Source organism: Hyaena hyaena, unplaced genomic scaffold (genome assembly GCF_003009895.1).
Source record: "Hyaena hyaena isolate Hyena2069 unplaced genomic scaffold, ASM300989v1 scaffold_33, whole genome shotgun sequence".
Classification (NCBI taxonomy): Eukaryota; Metazoa; Chordata; class Mammalia; order Carnivora; family Hyaenidae; genus Hyaena; species Hyaena hyaena.
This window is the reverse complement of record NW_024080666.1, coordinates 667,493-689,066: the sequence shown is the minus strand read 5'-3', so window position 1 is coordinate 689,066 and position 21,574 is coordinate 667,493. Positions and strand designations below refer to the sequence as shown.

General features: G+C 47.2%; 1 protein-coding gene across 1 annotated transcript in view; it reads left to right on the top strand.

The window, feature by feature from the left end:
• Positions 1-9,988: 9,988 nt before the first annotated feature.
• The window catches only part of MAPK4 (mitogen-activated protein kinase 4), a 148,873-nt gene continuing 137,287 nt past the window's right edge, over positions 9,989-21,574 (top strand). The window contains exon 1 of the mRNA XM_039228908.1: positions 9,989-10,148. The gene's annotated coding sequence lies outside the window, so the exon portion shown is untranslated. The remainder of the gene's footprint in view (positions 10,149-21,574) is intronic.

The window sequence follows — 21,574 nt, the reverse complement described above, 5'->3', positions numbered from 1 at the left end:
TACCTGAGCTCTGAGACTCTGCTCAGTCCTGATTTCACTTGCCTCTCCCCTCCCCCAAATTTTCAACCAGTTCCTAAGTCAGAGATGGCATGGAGTGAAAGAGAAAGACATCTGTATTTGTGAGGGCCATAATAGAACCAGTTCGAAATCTTTGTGCCCAGAAGAACAATGAAACAGCCCTGGTGTTGCCCGAAGGCAACAGGTTTAAGAGGTTTAAGAGCAAGAAACAGAGGTTTAAACCAGGTTTAAGAGGTAAACAGAGGACCAAGGACCATCAGCACTCATAAGCATATTAAACTATCTCCAAAAAAAAAAAAAAAAAAGAGTTCTGGGCCCCAACATCAACATCTCTCTGTGCTGGCTCTGCCCCTTCCCTCACTGCTGGAGGCTGCGCAGAAGTGAAGACAACAATTTGCCTGCTTCCTTTCAACCTGCAATTGTTTTTCCAGTCCGCTGCATTTTCAAGTGCAGAGTCCTTAAGGGAATTGCCACACATGTCTTGTTTCGGTGCCCCTCAACCACACCCCTCCCAGAAAGCACTCTTTGGGGGTTTTAGAAGTCCCTTCCCTTCCTCTGGTCCCCGCCTGTGGGGCATTTGTCATTTCTACTGCCGCGGGCTGCGGGCACACACCTGACGCTGCCGGGGCTGCCCCAGCGGCTGCTTCTCACCTGCTGTTTGTAGAGTGGGTGCTGTGGTCCAAAGACTGCACAGCGTCCCTCACGTCACCAGTCACCACCACCGGCAGGAACACACAGCATTCGCCTCAGCTGCATTTCAAAACCTTTTCCGGGAGGCAACCGACACCTAAGTTATCTGCCCAACTTTGATTTCCACTGTCGCCCTGACAGAGCCTTCACTGGAGAAGGACTTAACCCTTTTGCTGCCCGGATCCGCATCCTGTCTTCATTCCTGCCTCCTTGCCTTGGCTCATGTGCTTACCTCCCCCGCCTCCTCCCTCTCAGCCTGGAATGTCCCTCTTCAGACCGCTCAGTCCCGTGCATCCGCTGAGCTCGAGATCAGCTTCCCATCCTGAATGAAAGCTTCCCCTGACCTCTGACCTCAAGTCATCACCCCCTCATTCAACCTCTGGCACCTTTGCTGGGACCTCACCTGTCACTTGTCTCCTGCCGTTTTGGGACTTGGTCGTTCTGCGGTCGAACGATTTAGCTTCTCCCGTCATCAGAGTGAAACCCGCGAGTGGTAGATCACTGTATGATTTCCACTCCTGGGCCTAGAATTTACTGCGTACTTAGGAAGGTCCAGTCACCATCATCTGAATGAATGAGCGGCTAGTTCTTGCTCCTCTCTGAGACTTGATGACTATTTTAGCAGACACAGAAGGCCATTGTCACATATTAATTTTGATTCTAAACACGGCTTTTATGCACTGTTTCCTCACCCTTGGGGCTTTGGAATATCCCCAACTCATTCAAGTCCAAGCGGCATTTGGGGCCCATTTGCTCTTTTTCACTAACTGTCACCCTTCTGGCAATGGCAGCGGGAGGGCGGTTGTTCCTGCCCACAGCAGCTGTGTTCGTGCTCCGGGGTCCAGGCTGGCTGCCCCTGGCTTCTCTCACAGGTGCCGATACCCAACTGCTGAGTAGAGCAGCCTTCTCTCCCTCAGGCTTGCCCTTCTTAGCAAAGCTGGTTGTCTCTACCAACCCTAAGGTTTCCGATATCGTGAGAACAGTACTGGAATTTAAGCAGCTATTTCACCAAATCTTTTCTTTTCTTTTTTTTTTTTTTTAAATGTTTTATTTATTTCTAGGAGAGAGAGAGACAGCGTGAGCAGGGGAGGGTCAGAGAGAGAGGGAATCACAGACTGAAACAGGCTCCAGGCTCTGAGCTGGCAGTCAGCACAGAGCCCGACGCGGGGCTCGAACCCACGAACCGCGAGATCATGACCTAAGCGAAAGTCGGACGCTTAACCGACTAAGCCACCAGGCGCCCCACACCAAATCTTTTCTGAGGGCCTCAGCTTAACTGTGGCAAGAGATATTCCCTCTGAATGTTCCCCTCTGTCCTCTCTCTTTCCTTGGTACAGAAACTATCACTTGCTCTCTCTTCTGACCTATAGCAGGGATTTTCAGGGAACAAATAAGAGATTTCCATTCCACATCGTAATCTTGGGGCAAGCCATTTGCAGAAATACATTGACAGCAGTAGTCAGGGTTTAGGATCAGTTCTTTGCTTGAGGATTTTCTCAGCGGCTTGGAGTCAAGGAGAGTGAAATGGGACAGAATATCCATTTCAGACTTTGGCTTCCCCACAGAGTAATAATAATAACGGTGACTTATCTATATAGCTTCTCATGGTTTACAAAGTGTTTGTATATGAATAATTTCGTTTGACCCTCATAACCAGCCTGTGATGGGCACACGGAACCAGTTGCCACTGGGGGGAAGTGGGGAAAACCTCCAGGCTTGAGTGTTGGGCTCCATCCCCAAGCTGCATGAAATATCATGACACAGCTCACGTGCACCTGTCAGAGGATTAGATTGAAATATAGGATGGCGGACAGATGAATAACCTTGCTCCTCTGTTGTTTCTCAGGAGAGCCAGACCCTGTTCTAGAGTGAAATCTATCCAGAGGAAAAGAATCACTAGCTATGAGCCTTGGGGATTAATCATCTATCTGCTATAGGTTGTCTTCAGTTCACATAAAGGTCTCCGATCTGAATCTTGCCATGAGGTATATTTGCTCTCTCTTACCTGCATCTCTTGGCCAAAGGGGCTTTGGGTTATATTGGGAGGCCTGGACCCTTCCCACTGGGCTAAATTATTCAGATGCCTCTTCCTGTCTTTGCCGAGGTGGGACCCGGGGCCCAAGAAGGGATAAACCAGATATGCAAAGAAGAGTTACATACTTGTGCCTAAATATCAGGTTTGCTTACGACACTCCTGACAGCCTAATCTAAGAAGAAAACATGATCTGTTGTATAAACCCCATTTTTTGGAAATGAAAAACACCTACGTGTTCTTCAGATATTTGTCCTATTGGGACCTGGCCCAGAGTCGCTAGTATGTTTCTTTTCCTTCATAGCGAATTTTATTGTTTTTAAAAAATAAAGTTTTTTGATTATAAAAATAACAAATGCTAATTCTGGAACATAAAGAAAAATAGAAATTTAAGTTTTCCTGTAACTTTGGATATTTTAATGTATTTCTTTCCTGCCTTTTGTTTGCATATGAATAAGGTATATAAGAAATTTATAACCATATTTTTTATGGCCTGGTTTTTTAATTGATCCATTATGGATATTTTTCCGTGCCATTAAAAAAAAACTCTCCTATGTATTGGCTGGAGCAATATTCTCTCATGAGGACACACCATCATTTATTTAACAATTTCCCTATTGTTTGCTATTTATGTTGTTGCCAACGTTTCTCTACTATAAATAAAGCTGCAATTATTGCCCTTAGGTCTAAGTCTTTGTCACTATCTCTAATTATTTCCTTTGGATAGATCTCTACAAGTGAAAAATGTAGGTCAGAGCTCAGTAACATTTGAAGGCTCTTGATACACACACAGGCAAAACTTCGTGAAAGAACTGTGTTCAGCGCCTCCCCTCCTCACACTCTTTTCTCCTCAGCCCACTGACATCTGGCTCTTGCCCCATCAGTAAGTCTGGAAATGCTCGCACTGAGCTCACCAATGACCTCTCACTTGAACAATTCCATTCATGTTTTCAAGTGTCGTCTTTCTTTTGACTCCTCGGCAGCATTCTCACTGTCAGCCACTTCCACCTCCTCAAAATTCAATTTCCTTGACTTCTGAATCTTTGTCCTTCTTGATTTTCCTGTTCTTCATCACATCTTGGTTTTCCTGTTCTTCATCACATCTCCCTCGGCTCAGGAATGATTTGGGCTCCAAGGAACAGAAAACCTTACCGACTGCCTGAAATAAACAAGGGTTTATTTTTCTCGAACACAAGAAGATGATGTACAGCTGCTAAAATTGGCTTAGTGGCTCACAGATACTAGGGCTAGCATCCCTGAGATCCTCTTGGTCTTCCTCTCATGCTTGTTGCCTCAACGTCACAATGTGGCTGCTGTAGCACCAGCATCACATCTACATTCAAGGCAGGAAGAACAATGCAATCTCTGTCCTCGTTTCAATCTTTTAATTCAGGAAGGGAGCTTTCTTTAGCAGACCTCCCATTAGGTTTCATTAGCAGAACTGGGTTACATATTGGCCTTTAAGTCATTGATGATTCAACCTGTGGAGGCCTGAGAAGGTGTTAACATCCTGAGATCAAGGGATCTCAATCCCGTATCTGGGACAAAGGGGAGAGCAAGATGCAGAGAATGGCTTTGCAGGGATGAGAGAGAGAGAGAGTTGCTGGAGTTGGTGATTTTAAGTTCTCTCCTAGACCTTCTGCTTGCTGGACTTGCTTCCTCAGGAATCCTAACCACAAACACGGACTCCTCTCCTATCCACATTGTAATGACAAGTTCAAATCTTGCCTCTCCAGCCCAGAAACCAGCCTCCCTCCAGTCTTCCTCCTTAGATTCCGCAGACCGGACTTCTGCAAGTGCATTCAGCGCTCTCCACCCCAAACTGGCTTTCCCACCTGTAATGACTTCTCCCAAACTTGTCCCAGTATGAAATAGTCCAAGAGATTTCAATTGTGTTTTCATGGCAGGACTTTTTTGTTTCAAATGAACTTGACACTGAAAGACATTACAGCAAACAACTTGCCTGTGGTCCTCCTCTTCCTTCCCTGAGAAAGTGCAAGTGGGGGCTTGACCCCTGGTGGGAGCTGTGAGGCCCTCGAGCCTGGGATTCCAAAGCAGATCCCAAGACCAAAGCTTCTACGCCACTCTTTATTAAGGAGTACAGTCCTCCCCCACCCCTGCAAATAGGAGTACAGTGCTGCCAGAGGAGGAGTGAGAAGGAAAGGGGAGCAGGCAGAGGAGGAAAAAGAGAACATAAGCAAGCCTTTCATGCTCCAGCTCAACCGATGGCCTGATCTCATTGGATCCTCTTGTGAGGGGCCACAAGAGCTGCCGTATTCTGGAAAAGGTGGAAGAGTAACTGCTGACGGCTGGACCCCATTGGCGAGACCTTCACCCAGTGTGCCTTAAGCCCCGTGTCCATTCTATGCCAGGGTGCCCACTGGTTCTTTCGGTGCATCTCTCCACTCGGAGGCAATAGGGAAGCCCCAGGGCAGGAAGTGAGAGGTGCAAAGACTGAATAGGAAGTGAGGTTCCCTGAAGGTTATCCCAGGTCCCTGAACACACCCTCAGGTGGCCAGCCAAAATAACGTGAGGCCACCTCGATTGGAGGTGATGCATGAGAAGTATTTGACACAGTAGGTGAGTCCTCCCATTGAACAGATGAGAAAACTACAACCCAGGGGCAAATGCCTTGTCCAGGGTTACACAGCTGTTTAGCGGCAGAATGAACTCTCTGTTCGCTGCTCTTTTACCATACTATGCTGTCGTTGCATGGTCTTTTTGGCTGCTTTTCCTCTTGATGACTCAAGAAAGCATAATCAAAACTCTGACCCTTCTCAATCGAATTTCCTAAGTGGCTCTGGCGCCAACTTCATCCATCACAGACTGTGTGCACATCTTAATTAGAACATTATTTTTTTTGTCAGCCAGGTTCCTTTATAGTCAGTGGAAAGCAACCCTGTAAAAGCTAAATGGAAGTCTATTATTATCAGCCACATCTGCCAATAATAGGCAGGGCTTTCCTCATCTTTGCCAGAACTGGATACCAGCCACCCTTATTTAATAAAATACTAACTGGAAACCAAGACCGATGTACCAAAACTTAGAAGAGAGCTTTTTTTTTTTTTTTTTTTAAATGTTTTATTTAGAGACAGCATGAGCAGGGGAGGGTCAGAGAGAGAGGGAGTCACAGACTGAAACAGGCTCCAGGCTCTGAGCTGGCAGTCAGCACAGAGCCCCACGCGGGGCTCGAACCCACGAACCGCGAGATCATGACCTAAGCGAAAGTCGGATGCTTAACCGACTAAGCCACCCAGGCGCCCCAGAAGAGAGTTTTATAGCTTCACATGTTTTTTTAATATTTGTGAAGTGCCTCGTATCCCTTTCTGTAATTGACAGGGCATAAATCAGGTACAACTCTAATAATCATAAATAGATTTTCTTCTGGAAGACAAAACCAAACTGGGAAACAAGTATGAACAATTCATAAATCCACTGTGTGTTTTTTCCAATACCATCCAGCAATTCAATTCTCAGTGGACACTGACTGGTTTTCCTACAATTTAATTCAGTTCCAATACTAACCAGAGATAGGGTCAGGTCCCGCAGGTTAAGAGCTCAGTCCCACAAAACTCTATCCCCATGCCCACTTCAGATTTCCATAACACCTGCCCCAGGTTCAATTAATCCGCTAGAGTGGCTCACAGAACTCAGAAAAACATTTATTTAACGCTTATTGGTTTATTATAAATGGTATTTGAAAGGCTACAGATGAAGTCAGATGAAGGGTTACATAGGGCTATTCCAGAAGGTCCAGACGTGCAAGAGCTTCAGTCCCTGAGGAAGTGGAGTTTACCCCCTCCCCCCCCCCCCCCCAGCAAGTGGATGTCATCAGCAACCGGGCAGCCCCTCCAATCTTCCAATCCTGTTATCCTGTTTAAGAGTGTTTGTAGAGTTCAATCTTTCCAGAAGTTTGTAGGTGGGGCTCAAAGTTCCAACCCTCTAACCACCTGGTTTTTCTGGTGACCAGCTCCATCCAGAGGCTAGACACAGGGCCCCACCCTAAGTCCTCTTATCAGAATACTCTCAAAAGGATATCGTGATGAATGACAAAAGACACTCCAATCACTCAGGAAATTCTAAGGGTTTGAGGTGCTCTGTGCCCAAATCAGGGACAAAGAACAAATATATCTCTTATTATCCTACAATAAATGCGTCCTATGTGTAGTTCTATAGAGAAAGACGGTCATTTGTTACCTCATTTTAGACCCTAGACCTTCCTGAGAACTGTTACTCTGTTGTCTAAGAACATTCCAGCTGCTGTTAACAGAATACCAGAGACTGGGTGGCATAGAGACAACAAAGCTTACTTCTCACAGTTCTTGAAGCTGGGGAGTCCAAGATCAAGGTGCTGGGAAGTCCAAGATCAAGGTGCTGGCAGATTTGGCATCTGGTAAGGGCCTACTTCCTGGTTCATACATGCTTATCTTCTCACTGTGTCCTCACATGACAGCAGGGGAAGGGAGTTCTATGGGGTCTCTTTTATCAAGGCTGGAATCCCATTCCTTCTTAAGGGTTCCACCCTCATGACCCTTCACCTCCCTAAGGCCCCACCTCCAAATACCAACACACTGGGGATTGGGTTTCAACATACCCATTTTGGAAGGGAGGGACACAGCTATCCCATCTATAGAAACAATGTTTCAAAAAATTATATCTAAATACTCTAAGAAAGGCGCCATTGTACTTTCCTGCTCAGTGCAACAATTCCCCACACTTGTGGCCCCCAGGGCCACTGCAGACTCGCGCACCTCTGGCCTGGCCACTGAAGCACGACATACAGTAGGTACCTAGTCATAGGCAGTGGGGAAATGCTGGTACATTTTTCCCCATGAAAAAAGAAAGTCCCCTGCCTTTGTTTCTTTTTTAAAGTTTATTTATATTATTTTGAGAGAGAGACAGAGAGTACCAGCACGGGAGAGACAGAGAGAATCCTAAGTAGGCTCTGTGCTGTCAGCGCTGAACCTGATACAGGGCCTGAACTCACCAACTGTGAGACCTGAGCGGAAAATCGAAGAGTTGGAGGCTTAATCAATCGAGCCACCCAAGCATCCCTGAAAAAAAGAAGTCCTCAAACAACCTGGTGACCTTCCCAACCCATGGGTTCTCTGTGGTTATCTCCTACTAACCCATCTCGGTCAGCTGTTTTTTTCTGCCAGGGTAAAAATAAGAATAACCTGTTTCCTCATAACAGCATCCATAGAACACCCTGTGATACTGATGTGGTGCAGGGCGTCTAGATAAAAAATCCCAGTTCTTATTCATTCCCCTGGCATTGTGCGGTAATGGACTTTGATATTAAAATGCATATTTCACACCCTCGTACCATAATTTGGAGGACGGCCATTCACTATGCATGAGCCATTCACTCACACTCATCACACGGAGAAAATTACATTTTCCCAGTTGCCAAATGGAAGAGATAAATTATCTCATGTGGACAAGCACATTGCTCCCAAGAGCGGTTTCACAGACCCAGGACACTGATCTAAAACACCCAGGGGGGAGGCTAGGAGCTTTGTGGGTGCTGTCCTCCGTCAGTCTCTTTATTCAGACCTACTGGACTCAGCCTAACGTGCTTCATGTGGTGGCACCTTTGCCTTTCTGGCTTTTTTGGACAAAATGAGAATTCCTTGGGGCCTCTTATTTCTCCTTCTAGAAAGATGTTATAAAAATGAATAAATTAACAGAGTATTTCATATGTATGCATACCCACTGAATTGATAATACTCATTTGTAACGAAAATTAAAGAAGCAACTGTTAAAATGTTCTCTTTGGGAAAGATACCTAGGAAAGTCTTACCACAGAGGTACACACATTCGCTTGTGACATATTCTCTCCTTATCCGTACTTACTCTTTTAGGTTAATGAAGTTCAGATAACTGCCGTCCTTAAGTTAGCATGTAACCTCAACCTATTACCTGCATACATATGATTCACAGCATTTCTATCTACATAATAATTAGAGCTAACATTTATTACAGCTCATACGGCCATCACTGTTCTCTCCACTGGATGCATTTTCCAATTTAATCCCACGATTTAAAATCTTTGTTTTTGCCCACGTTAATTAGCACAGTTACATGAATCACACATTAATGCGTTCAACAGTGACTGAGTGCCTATTGCACACTTGGAATTGTAGTAGGCCCTGGAGGGAGAGACGGGGTAGGGGGTAACGCAAGGGTTAGGATACATCTAACCTTATGAAGTGTCAAAGCCAAGGTTCTTGCTCAGAATGCTTCGGGCGTTGGGAGAAGGGAGGGCTCAAGCCGCCAGTGACCTCATTATACAATATTTAGGTTATCATATTTTTCTCTGCCTAGAAAAGTGGCTCCTCCACCATTCCACTGGGGCGAACGCATTACGAGACGCACCTACTCGGTACGGACCACTTTGGATTTGCTGGAAGGGACCACCTAAACACCAGCTTTCCGTTTGCCTGGCTTCCAAAGTCTGGTTCCCTTCTGTGACTTTTATCCCGGCCCTGCAAATGAGCACAGGTTCACAGCCAGGCGGCCGCCTCTGAATCCGGGGCAGGCTCTGGACCGGTGCACGTGCACCCGGCGCCGCCTCGACTCGGGGCCAGTTCCCTCCACCGCCCATCCGGGTCTCCCTCTGCCCGGCGACGGCCAGCGACCGCGCGGCTCCAAACCGGCCACCGGGTCCGCGTCCGCGCCTTCCACCCCCGCGTCCCCGCCCCCGGCCGCTGCAGCGGCGCGGGGCTGACCGGCCTGGGAGGCCCGCTGTCGGCCGGGGCTCGGGAGGATCCCGCTTCCCGCCGCCCCCTCCCTCTCCGGGGCAGAGCCCGAGGGGTCCTCTCCTCCCCTTCCCGACAAAAGTGGGGACGGGCTTCTAAGGTGACGGAGGTGACGGAGGACCCCTGAGCCCGCGCGCCCGGGCGGGAAGGCCAGGCTGCCTCGGGACGGCGGCGCGACTCCGGGAGCGCGGGCGCCGGGCCCCCCAGGTGCGGTTGCCTGTGCGGGGGCTTCCGGGGGGAAGGTCCGTCCGCGTCGCGCGGGCTCCGCCGGGCGGCTGGGGAGGCGGGCAGGCGCGGGGCGCGCGCGGGCGAGGCGGCCGCCCGCAGCCGCCCGGGCCGGGCTCCCCCGCGCCCGCCGCCGCAGCAGGTGGGGGCCCGGCGGCCCGGGGGGCGGGGCCCGGCTCGGGGCGGAGCCGCGGCGGCGGCGAGCGCGGGGCGGTGCGGGCGGGGGCCGGAGCGGAGCCCGAGCCGCCGCCGGAGCCGGAGCCGGAGCGGGAGCGGGGGCCGCGAGCCGGGCTGTCCGGGCGCCCGCGGGAGCTCGCGGCGCGCGGGGGCCGGGGCCCGCCTGGCCGAGCGCGCCGGCGCCGCGCGCGCAGACAAAGGCGGCTCTGGCGCCCGGGCCGCCGCGCTCTCGGGCTCTGCCTCGGGTAAGTGGCTCCCCCTCCGCGTTCTTTCTTCTCCCGCTGCCTGCCCCTCGCGGAGTTCTGCGGGCTCCGGAGAAGCCGGGCGAAAGGAAGAAATGCTACTTCCCGCTCTCTCTGCACCCCCCACCTCACCTTAAAAAAACACCAAAACAAAACCAAGCAAATACCAAACTAGCGAGTTTCCGAGCGGGGCGGGGGGGGGGGGGGGCCCCCCCGCGGGACCGACGCAGCCGCGCTCAAGGACCCTTTTCCCCGGCCGACGGCGCGCGGGGACTGTCCCTGGATCTGCGGTTCGGACGGGAAGGCTNGGGGTGCCCTCCCGCGGGACCGACGCAGCCGCGCTCAAGGACCCTTTTCCCCGGCCGACGGCGCGCGGGGACTGTCCCTGGATCTGCGGTTCGGACGGGAAGGCTGCCACTGGGCATCCCCGGTGGGTGTGTAGGGGAGGAGGATTTAGGGACGGGGCGCTGGAGGTGGGGGGACCTCACCCCCGCGGGCAGTTCCGCGCGTTTGGGGGCGCCGAGGGGCTGTTCGTATTGCCGAGTTCAAACTGGGATCTTGGCTGTGGGGTGTGCCCCAGTCCCCTAGCATCTTCTCCAGCCTCCTTCCCGCTTCGTCCTCGGGTGAATATAGCGCCCCCCACGCCCCACCCGACTGAGGCTTCCTCTCTGCCCCTCGCGGCCCCAGGGCCGGGGCTCGGGGCGCCCGGGAGAGCTGGTAGGGAGGGAGGCAGCCTCGCCGCTTTCCCCAGCTCGGCGATCCCGAGCCCGAATCTGCCGCGGAGGGCGGGCGGGCCGGCCGCCGGTCGGGTTTGACCACGCAGCCCGGTTCTGGGCCAGCTCCCCCAGCCTCTTCCCCCGCTGCTCTCCATCGGAAAAGCAACTGGAAGCCCTGCTGCCGTTTGCTTTTGTTCTGCCCGCAACTCTCCGGAATCCAAGGAGAATCCTGGGTGGGCGGATGCCCCGGGAGGGGGCCGTTGCGGGAGCTTCAGGTGCAGTCCCGGAGTGACAATTGGAGGCGGCGGCGGTTTCCCTCGCCTGGGTGGGGAATGGGTCCCGATTGCAGATCAGTGCCCGGGAGCAGGCGGTGCGTCCGCGGCTCCGGAGAAAGCGCGCTGTGCGCCGCGGCCGCGCATTGTCACGCGCTTCTTCGGCACCCTCGAAAGCGTTACCTCGAGACGCGCATTTCCATTCATGGATCTCTGGGATTTGACTTAGGGTCACCTCTGCCCGGGTTCTCTGAGGAGCGAGCGACTACTACTGTGAGGTTTAATAGCCGTTTACAGGGGGCCTACTATGTGCAAGGCACATGCTATGTGTAGGATCGTCTACATTGAAAGGCATTTATTGAGCATCTACTATGTACAAAGTAGTTGTGTTACAAACTTTTCACCTTAGCATATATTTATTGATTGCTTCCTGCCTTCAAGCTAGTTGTGCTGTGACCTTATTTTAATAGGTATCTTCTGAACGCCTTCTGTGTACAAAGATTTTGTGTGTGTGTGTGTGTGTGTGTGTGTGTGTGTGTGTGTGTGTGTGTGTGTGTTCTGCAGGATTGCCTAGCCTGCAGGAGCTAGGAGCTTATGGAAACAACGGGGAGAATGTGTCTTTGGACCCTTCAGTCTTCAGTTCCTTTATAACCAGCATTTTAACCTTTTCCGGACTGCTTGCCATGCGGTGAGAGGAGCTTGTCTTCTACACTAGAGCTTGACGATTTGGAGGGGAGCAGGGCATGCTAATGAAAAGGCCTACTCTGGGACCCCTTTCCAATTCACTTTATTTACACTAAAAAAAAAAAAAAAGGCAATTCCTTTGTGCAGAGCACCATGCTAGTTACTGCAGTGAATTAAAGGTTAATAGGGCAAAGCCTTGATACTCAAAGGGATAGACAATCAGTGGTGAGGACAGAAAGACAGACAAAAGGACAATGAACTAAACCATGAAGGCGGTGGGGGAAGGCACAAAGATAGGACCAGCCTGGACCTTCCAACTCCTGGCTCCAAATTGGTGACAACAGATGGGGTGAGAATAGCTTTAAAATCCCATCCTTTGGGTGCCTAGGGACAATGTGAAAGAATCAAATGGTCTGAGGGTCCTTCCTGCTAAGAGATAAGATGACTACTACTCTGATCATCTTGGCATCCTGGCATGCACTGGAATATCCAGATTGTCAAGAATACGTGGGCCATCAGTCTATTGGCAAATATTTGAGCACTTATGTTTAATATAGGCTGCTATCAGGGAAATATAATCTAACATGTAGTCTTTGTCATCAAGGATTTTTTTTAATGTTTATTTTTGAGAGAGAGAGAGAGAGAGAGAAGAGGAGGGGCAGAGAGGGAGAGAGAGAATCCAAAGCAGGCGCCAGGCTCCGAGCTGTCAGTACAGAGCCCAACGCGGGGCTCAGACCCACCAACCATGAGATCATGACCTGAGCCAAAGTTGGATGCTTAACTGACTGAGCCACCCAAGCGCCCCTATCCTAAAGGACTTAACAGAGTTCTTGAGATAAACACATAAAAAGATTGCTTGCACAGCAAACTTGAAAAGCCAGGAGCAAATTCCTCTTAGAATTTAATGTCAGAAAAACCTCTGTGCTCATGGCAACGTGGCTTGCTTCTTCTCAGATGGTGAGAACTTGCTATGTCTAGGGTGTTCATCTTTCTGCTTTGGGTTCCAGCAATTCCTGGTAACTGCTTGATCCTGGCTTCTTGGTACAATGATCTTTTTCTTCCCAAATGATCTTCAGTTTCCCTCTTAAATTCTTTTTAAATTACATTATCTTCTTTTTTGCTATGAACTCCAAAGCCCCCCTCAAAGCCTTTTTGGAAGTAGGCCCATTGTAAAAGATACATAGGAAACATGATAAGCACTAGGTGAGTGGCTTCAGGCTTCCTTTACTTATGAGAAGAGCAGAGGAAAACCCCACAGGGGCTGAAATCAGGAATGTACAGAGAAAACAAAAACTGACCTTGTGAGATGGAATAGGATTCACAGAGATTTCAAACTGAGGCTTCTTCCCAGATTGAGAAAAGTCGTGTAAGCAAAGGTGTGAAGGGAAACAAACCAGGAGTTCTATTGCTCTTCATCTAGAATAGTTTCCATTCATTCAACAAAGATGTGCTGCCTGAGCATTTTACTCTGTGTTCACGACTCTGCTAGGTGTCGGGGGTGATGGGCTTCACCCAGCACAGGTTGGGGTTCCCTGTGATCTCAGGGCTGGCGAGGACCTTTGTCCCCTGTTCACTGCTGGGATAGTGCTGCGTCCCTGCCATTCTTTCAAGCATTCCTGGAGTTTTTTCACCTGAGCTGAACTTGATTGTAATCTTCTCCAAGGCTAAGAATGTGACTTCTTTTTTTCTCTCTGCATCCCTCCTTCCCTGCAGGCTCAGGCATACTCTGTAGAGGACATTTATCTCAGAACATTGTCTTGCCCATTTCTTCACCCTTTCCCTGCCTCATCCGGGCCTGTTATCAGGCTTTCCTTTGCCTGTACCACTTTCAGCTGCTCAGAGCCTTTCACTGTATGAAAACTCAGGGGAAAAACAATCTGTCATCAGTCACTTTTTCTTGAAGCTGAATGTAGGTCACTGTCCTCTCTTCTGGGGGGGTCTTTGTACTATAAGCCTAACTGTAGAACGAAAGGCTTTGTCCACCAGGAGAGGATTTCAAGCACAGGCAAGTGGGTGTTGGAGGGGATTGGGGAGGCAAAGTGCCCTTCCTGGTGCTCCTGAAATGATGCTATCACCTCCTCATGTACCACTGTTGGCAAGGGTCTCTGCAGTCTCGTGAAGGTCTGGAGCCTTCCATGCTTCGTACCGTGGTGTGGTCGCTAAATCAGATCGTAGCCCTGCTTCAGTTGCATGTCAGCCTGGCCTTTGCCTGCTCTAGTGTTTAAAGGTTAATCATTTTCCAAACAGAATCCTTGCCTCTTTACCTGTCTATACATGCCCATTATTTTAAGGCAGGGATTTTCAACCTGAGTGCTATCAGTGCTGTGGGCTGAATAATTTTTTTTTGGTCACAGGGGACTTGCCCTGTGCATTGTAGAATGTTTATCAGTATCCCTGGCCTCTACCCAGCAGATACCAGTGGCGTGCCCTTCCCTACCCCAAATTGTGACAATCAAAAATGTCTTCAGTTGTTGCTGGATGTCCTCTGAGAAGCAAAATCGCTCTTGATTGAGAACTACACTGTTGTTTTGTTTATTTCTTTTTGAGAGACAGCGACAGAGACAGTGTGAGCAGAGGAGGGGCAGAGAGAGAGGGGGAGACACAGAATCGGAAGCAGGATCCAGGCTCTGAGCTGTCAGCACAGAGCCTGACGTGGGATTCGAACTCACAAGCAGTAAGTTCATGACCTGAGCCAAAGTTGGTTGCTCAACCTACTGAGCCACCCAGGCACTGTGTTAAGGGATATTAGTTAATACGTACCATTCTATACAACTCCCTACTTGCCTGGGAGAGGCCTGATTTAATATAACTTGGTTCTTTTCAGTCAAGGTGACTTAGTAAATGTGAAATTAACTTTGTAGAACTTTCCATATGAATAATTTCATAAATCAGCAAAACATCCTTTGTCATCCTACATAGTCTAATCTGCTCATTATGTTAAGTCAGTCTTTTGAGGCCAAAAAAAAAAAATCTCAAATTCTTCCCCTAGCATGTGGCTGATTAACATACCGGAAGTATGGGTAGCAGAACCGCCACTGGCAGCCACCATTACCCACAGGGTCATCCCAGCCGCTGCTTGGGCGGTGGCTGGTGAGCAGGAGTGGGGAGGGAAGTGGGGAGAGGGTCTTCTGATGGGACAGGATGCTTATGTAGTTGGAAGGGTCCTCTTTCAGGAAAAGAAAAACGACTAGATAGATGACAGCGTTGCTAGGGCATCACAACGGTCCTGTGCAAGAGGGGTTTCAGTTGCGTCAGCTGTAAGTGAAGCTGCCTCTGGGAAAGATTTGGGGAGCCATGGGACAGCTGTGGACGCAGGGGTAGGAAAGTAGAGACTTTGCTCTCCCGATGACTGGCAAGAGCTAAGGGAAGCTTCTCAATGACTTGACATGCATAGAGAGCATGGATCAAGATGGAATTGTTAAACGCAGGATGGCCTGTGCTTCTGTTACCATTTGTCCTAAGAAGTAAACTTTCAGAACTTCGGCGGCTCTGGACCAGCATTGGCATCGGCAGCATCTTTGTAGGATGGAATCTGGGGCAAGGGTGGTTCAAGTTTAGCAGGAGGCGGTGTGAGCTCGCTTAGTGGACAGAAGTAGCTTACTGCACATTGTAAACAAGGTTGGTCCACTGCCCAAGCTTATTGATTCAGAAAGTGAATGAAACTCTTTTTCAGTATATTATAATGGTATGTGGAAAGTTTACCATAAGATTTCATTGATTCAGCCTTAAATTTTGGAATACCCAAGACTGGGATGAGACTTTTCCTTGCATTGCAACAGGCTAGATAGGAAATACGTTTTTGGGGGCGGGGGAAGGCAAATAATTGAAGTACTTGAGAACTTAAGATAATAAAACAAACCAAAACAAAAATCTCTGTATTTCAGACTTTTCATTCATTCACAATCTTTTCCCTTAATTTAAATCGACCTACCTTCAGTGAGGAAGAGAACGTGCTATGATTATTGATGTAGTAGTTAAATGTGCCTGGCTGTATGTGAAACTGAGCTGTCAATATGTCAATGTCTAGATTTAACAAAAATAAAAAGACTCTCTACAAGAAGATTTATTGGAGGAGGGATTTTTTAAAAAATGGGTAGTTTTCCATTTGTGTTTACATGGATTTGATTTTTATAAAGTTTTTCAAGAGTCAAGACCTGTTTGGAGATTTGGGTCAAATCTACACACAATCACAGAACTTAAACCTGCAAGGGATTTTGGGGGTCGGTGAGTAGCTCTCCTTGTCCCATTGTATACATGGAGAAACTGAGGCTGAGAGAAGTTAGGTGGCTTGCCAGGGTCACCCAAAGGTTAGTGCCAAGCCTGGGTTAGGGGTGAGGAGTTTGTGCCATTCCCTTTGACATTTGTTGTCACTGGAAAATTGTTCCGACTTCATGGTTGCCAGCATGTGTTAGCGGAGGGAGGATCAGGCAGGAAGAATTTCCATGTCACCTAATCCTGGTAGAACGAATCATTAATTCACACTGATTTCACCTTTGCCAAAGGTATATGTCCTAAAAAGAGCCAGGAGAAAACAGAAACAGTTGAATTAGTGGAATGAGATTATTTTACAAACAGCACAGTGGCTACACTTAATACTACTGTATTGTGTATTCGAAAGTTGTTAAGGGAGTAGAGCTTAAAAGTTCTCATATTTGTAACTATGTGTGGTGATGGATGTTAATTAGACTTATGGTGGCGGCCATTTCACAATGTATACAAATGTTGAATCATTACATTGTACACCTAAAAGTAACATAATGTTATATGTCAGTTATATCTCAATAAATTTTTTAAATTAAAAAAACCCTTCCTTTAACACTCTTTGATATTGTCCTTGTAGTAAATAATTAGAATAAAAACATTTATTTTCCTACTTAGAAAAGTACCATAGGGGCACCTGGGTGGCTCAGTTGGTTAAGTGCCAGACTTCAGCTCTGGTTATGATCTCACTGTTTGTGAGTTTGAGCCCTGTGTCGGGCTGTGCTGAGAGCTCAGAGCTGGAGCCTGCTGTGGATTCTGTCTCCCTCTCTCTCTGCCCCTCCCCTAATTGTGCTCTGTATCTCTTGCTCTTAAAAATAAATAAAACATAAAAAAAATTTTTTTTAATAATAAAATAAAAAAGTTCTGATCACCAAAAGTTCTGAGAACCAACGTGTTCTCCCCACACATTCAAGCAATTCTAGCTGGCTGTCCTGCAGTTCAACTCAGTTCTGACTTATCTACCCGGAGATAGCATCAGATTTCACAGGATATAGGCTCAGTCGCACAAGACTGCCTTCCACTTCAGAAGCCAGTTGCAAGGGCAGCTTGTCACCTCTGCTTCTGAGTGACTGGCTACAAATCTGAGGTTCCCACTATCTGCTCCTTGGCTTCAGTTAATTTGCTAGAGTGGCTCAGAACTCAGGAAACCTGTTGACTCACTAGATTACTGTTTTATTACAAAGGATATTAAAGAGTATGAATCAACAGCCAGATGAAGAGATACATAGGGTGAGGTCCCAAACAGAGGAGTATCTGTCCTCATGGAGTTTGGGGCCAAGCACAGTGATGTGCAGAAGCGTTCGGATTTCCCAAACCGAAGCTCCCTGATCCCCTTCCTTTTGGAATTTTACAGAGGTTGCATTACATAGTCATGATAGGTTAAACCACTGGCCATTGGCGATTGATTCAGCCTCCGTCCCCTCTCCCCATCTTGGAAGTCAGGGAGTAGAGCTGAAAGTTCCATCACTATTCATGGTTAGTTCTGGCAACCAGTCCCTACTCAGGTGCTTTCCAAGAGTCACCTGTTTAACCATACCCAGTTGTGGTAAAGAGCGGGGCTTTTTATGAATAACAAGAGACCTATTTCACCGTTTTGGCTCTGAAGTGAGATCAGGGAACCGAGGACAGAGACTAAATATTATGATGTTCCCATTGCTCTTCTAGCTCGGGAAGTTTACAAGTTTTGGGGGACTGTGAGCAGGGAACTGTGGACATAGATGAAGACCAAATATGTGTGAGAAATAGGTTTTGGTCATCTGAATGGCCACATATGTATTTCTTACAAATCACAATATTGCAACTTTTAACCACTGTTACTCTACCTCTGGATCTTCATTAAGGTGACCTGCTTCGGTGGTGTAGTTGGTCTTTGAGGGAGCTGAGCTTAGGGTTATTAGCAACTTCCTCTGAACTCTCTTGCCTATTTCTGCACAAATTTTGTGTTGTAAGTTCATTTTACTGTCTTAGATTTCCTTACTATATTTTCAACATCTCTTGCCCTCTCTTCTGTATTTTCCTTTCTTTTTATATCTTCTAGCTACCTTCTGGTAGTTCTTCTCACCTGTCTTCTAAATCACACTGTGTCTCTTCAGCTGTATCTAATCTGGAGACAAATCTATCTCTTGCATTCTTAATTTTAGTTACTATCAATTCTAGAATCTCTAGTTCTTTTTCATATCTTTAATGTTACTTTTATATGGTTCCTGTTTCCTTGTTTTGAAATGTTTAAGCCCAATTTGAATCTCCATGAGCAAAGTAAGTACAGTTGGTTTACATTCGGTGTGTCATAATTTTTCCATCTGGAATACTTATGCAGCTGTTTTTTCTGTCGTATGTTGTGATGATCATGCTGGCTCATATTTATGTTATATCTCCTTATGTGCCTGATTATCTTTGAATGTTTGCTAGATATTGTTTTGAAAAAATATTTGCATAAATATCAGCTCATCAATTTTAAGATGTACTTTTTTTCACACTTTAATCTCTGAAATTCAGATGTGGTTTATAGTTGACAATGTCTTACATTTATGGTTGGTACCTAAAATAGTAGGTACCTAAGATTTTTTTTCTTTTCCTTTTTCACTGGTACCTAAAAATAGTAGTGCAGTCATATAATTAGTGATACTTAAGATTGATGAAATGCAATAATTTGAGGCTTTGAGTGGTGCTGATAAAACTGACAGTTCTAAAGGGGATTTTAAGTAGCTTCTTCCGGCTGCTTGGGGTACCAGCAAGGCTGGATCAATTTGGGGACTTGAGATTTTCTAGATCACCCCCATGGCATGAAGTCAGACCAGTTTATTTTTGTTTCTCTTCCTCCTGGGGTCCCAACCATAAGTATAAAGTGGTTACCAGGCCTTAACCCTAGGGGTGTGCTGGCCCCCTGACCCTATAAGGCCTCCAGGACTTTTGCTCAGCCACCTGCCTTCCTCCAGCTGGATTAACAGTCCATCTGATGGGGTAAAAGTGGCCCCTAATCCCCTGGCCCACATCTTTGGATCTCCTTCTGCCAGATCTTTCATTTGAAGACCCTCCCCATTTTGTTAGCTTTTCTGTGCTTTTAGGAAAGATTAACAAATATATTTCATCCAGATTTCTTTGTTGTGTTCATTGGGAAGTTTGATTCAAATTACCCAGTTTACCACTGCCAGAAGGAGGCAGAAATGAGTCTGAACTACCGTAGAGACTGACAGGAGAAGAGCACAAAACATCTGCCCGTGGCCTGCCCATGACCAGAGAACTTTCTCCTCCACTCCCAGTATGTCCTCTGGGTCACAGCTGGAAAGCCGAGGTTGGGATATTGAATACGTTCCTGCAGAGGCCCAAGCTGAATGTAGATGTATTTCCCTACATAGAAGAGACTGATCTTTCAGGCTTTTCCTAATAAGGCAGGTGACCTGGCAGCGAAAGTGGTTGCAGGAATGGTGTCTGGGGCCCCATCAATCAACAGTCTCCATCTGGTTTATTCCTTCTTGTCCATACTGGCCCGCAGAAAGATGTGCATTTAGGACCAAGGGATGTGACAGGAAAGAAGATGCTTTCTATTCCAGCAACTCTTAAGAAGTAAGACAAGTAGACTATATTTTAGCTAGGTAAGATTTTTTCCATTCGACATGGTGCCCAGCCAATTCTATATGGAAAGCAGAATTTTTCACCCACGGCCAAGGCTCGGCCTTGTGGAGATTGAACTGTTTGTGTCCAGGCTCAGGAGTCAGGGTGGCCCTTCCAGGGACTCGTGTTGAATCTAATGCTTCAAAAGAAGCTTATGTAATCCTTTCTGGCTTTTAGAAGTCACATGCTTTTCCATGTGTTCTCAGGATCACTCACCAAATGTATTCCCCACCCTCCCTGCCACCTTCCTCCAACTCTCAGAGATGTTTTTCCTCAACCTTGCTGAAGGCAGAGAATTTTACAATGAAAAAAAAAATATATATATATATATACATATATATATATATATTTGCTAAGTTTGAACAGGTTGGGCAGAAAGGCATGGGACGGTGGGAAGCTGCTCTCCACCACCTTACTCCCCTTACCTTCCCAGAGCACCCATTCCCTTTTTTTTTTTGAGGGAGGCTGTTATTTTTATTTTGGGGTACCTTTCTCCCTGGGGAACCTCAGAGCTATCCTTTGAGAAAATTGCTGTCAGCCCAGGAAACCACAAGTCACCCCTCCCTCTTCAGGTGTGTAGTTGTTGGGTAAAGCAGAAGATCCCTACTGCGGCCCGTTGGATCTGCCCCTCTGGAAAGGGCTTGTTTTGTGGGAGGGTCTCCCCACCAACTTTTGGGAGACCACCTATACCAGGAAGCCTTGTTGGTATTCCATGATGATTTATCCAGCTTATTTTTATTTTAACCTTATAATAGTTCACACATAGGAAAGGTTATATATAATTCAGTCCACTCTTAGCCAGAAATACAGATTCTCCAATTTGACTTTAATGACTGTCCCTTGGAACAAATCTGTAGCTCCACTCCCAGGTAGTTTTGGACTGTGAGCGGTCCCTTTGGAAAAAGCAATAAATGACTTAATTCATTTTGAAGAAGCAAATTTTCTCTTCTCCCAGAAACTGTACCCTTCCATGACTATTTTTAGAGGCAGAATTACTAGAAAGTCCCACCAGCCTTAAGAGTTTATGAACCATGATGTCTGAAAACTCTTCAGCCTGAAAGAAGTATATTAATTCCTCCAGCATGATTCACGTTAGGTACAAGTCCAAATTTCTTTTATTTATCATTACCAGAAGCTCTTAAAGTTTTTGTTTTATAAAGAGGTGTAGTTATTTTGAGAACCATCAAGGCCTCAGAATTTCAGTTGTCAAATTTCCCATTAATTTGAATTTAAATTTTTTCCAGCCATTTTGAGACCGTTTTGTCTGCTAACAAGAGATAATATGCTATGATTTCAGTAGCATATGTGAGAACCACAGGGAGTGCAGACAAAGTTAGCCGAGCAAATCTCTGTACTTGACATAGAGACCAGCACGTTGCCTTTTCTGTGTGGTGGCAATGGCCCTTGTTAACAAATAATCGGAAATTTTTAGAGGACGCAGAACAGCAAAGCATTATAGCACTTTCAGCAGGAAAAAAGAGAGAGAGAGAGATTCAGAAATAGAAAATGATGATCTTACTTGTAAGAGGAGAATCAGGAAGATGATTGTAGTAAACCACTTTGGAAGAGGAGGTGAGAAGTATAGAACAGTAGGTGACCACACTCAACTGCTTTGAGCTTTCCAGATTGGAGGAGAGCAAAGGAAAAATGTCTTGACCAATTATTAGAGAGTTTTTTTTTTTTTTTTTAATTTTTTTTTTTTAATGTTTTTTTTTATTTATTTCTAGGAGAGAGAGAGAGAGAGACAGTGTGAGCAGGGGAGGGTCAGAGAGAGAGGGAGTCACAGACTGAAACAGGCTCCAGGCTCTGAGCTGGCAGTCAGCACAGAGCCCGACGCGGGGCCCGAACCCACGAACCGCGAGATCATGACCCAAGCGAAAGTCGG